The 1361-nt window shown below is 65.1% G+C and overlaps 1 long non-coding RNA gene across 1 annotated transcript in view; it reads right to left on the bottom strand.

Annotated features, from left to right (window-relative positions):
• Positions 1-6: 6 nt before the first annotated feature.
• Positions 7-1361, bottom strand: part of LOC117283519 — a 5483-nt gene continuing 4128 nt past the window's right edge. The window contains exon 3 of the long non-coding RNA XR_004514538.1: positions 7-158. This is a non-coding gene — a long non-coding RNA (uncharacterized LOC117283519). The remainder of the gene's footprint in view (positions 159-1361) is intronic.

Below are 1361 nucleotides of genomic sequence, written 5' to 3'. Positions count from 1 at the left end.
GGCGGGCGGGCGGGGCTGGCGCCGTGCAGCCCCCGCAGAGCCGGTCGCAGGTGAAGCAGCGAAGCAGGTTGGCTAGAGCCGTGTTTCAGGGCGGGAGTGACGTGGGGAGCTGCCCAGCCAGGGCCCCCCAGACACGAAGCGGGCAGAAACGAAGTTACCTGGGGAGAGGAGCCGGGCGTGAGGCGAGCCCCGCTGTGGTCTCCGAGGCCCTGTTGCTCTGCACGCCCCGCAGCCCTCTGAGGCTTCTGCTGGAGCAGGGAGAGTCGCGTCCCTCCTGGGGCCGTGGCGGCCTCTGCCATTTTCCATGGAGAGCCAGTCGCTGGCACCAAGGCTACCACGGAAGCTGCGTCATCAGCCGGGCCTGTCCTCGGAGCCCGGGCCTCAGTGACAAGCTGTACCCTTCAGCTCTGCGAGGTGGGCGCCAGGGAGCGGCCTTCGGCGCTGGGCTTCCTGGAGGCTTTGCTTTTCCAGCCTCCTTTCCCGGGGCAGGGCCCTTTGCCCTTCGAGGGGCAGCAGGTGTACAGGCTGGCTCTGCCCAGCCCTCCCCGGCCACCTCGGCACGCCTGGCCCCCAGCCCCCTGGCCACCCAATCCTGCCCGAGGAGTGCTTGGCAGTGTCCCCAGCCCCTGGCCCCTGGGTCTGTCCTCATATTCACTCCGTGAGACTCAGCTTTCGGCCTCAGGAGAGAAGATCTCTTTCCTTGGGCCAGTCTGACAGCTGGACCAATGCGAGACGCCCAAGTCCACAGCTGAGCAGGGCTGCCCAGGACCGTTTGAGAGCAGAAACAGCCACACAAGGGAGCTCCTGGCTTTCAGAAGCTGCACTTAGAGCCAGGCGTGGTGGTGCATGTGTGCAAGCCGAGCACTTTGGGAGGCTGAGGCAGGAGGATCATACGTTTGTAAACCCAGCTTGGACAACTGAGCAACTTAGCAAAACCCTGTCTGTAAAAAGCAGGAGGATGCTGTAGATGTAGCACAGTGGGAAGGCCCTGGGTCCAACCCCCAGCACCTCAAAAAAATATGTCAATAAAGCTGTGCAGTGGGGTACAAGACAGGGCTCCCTTCTCCCTTCTGCCAGGGGCGGGTTGAGCAGCACTGACTCCAGCTGACTGAAGAGGACCCTGGGGTGATAAGGAGGAAGGTGGCCCGGATGAGCGGGTGCAGCCCTCCTTGCCCTTCCAGGGCAGCAGTGTGTGGCCAGCCTGAGTCTGTGCCCGGCAGTGCAGCCGCTGTCCCTGTCCTGTCCTCCGTGGTGGCCACAGTGTACCCTCCCCCTGCTCTGTGCGCACCGCCGTCCTCGGAGCCCAGAGCCGGCGGAGGACACGGGGCTGGCCGCGGTGACGCCGCGTCGGGGCCCTGGTG

The sequence above is a fragment of the Fukomys damarensis genome, unplaced genomic scaffold, assembly GCF_012274545.1.
Source record: "Fukomys damarensis isolate Sample0158 unplaced genomic scaffold, DMR_v1.0_HiC HiC_scaffold_27, whole genome shotgun sequence".
Classification (NCBI taxonomy): Eukaryota; Metazoa; Chordata; class Mammalia; order Rodentia; family Bathyergidae; genus Fukomys; species Fukomys damarensis.
Note: the sequence above shows the minus strand (reverse complement) of the source record. Positions and strands in the feature narration are given on the sequence as shown.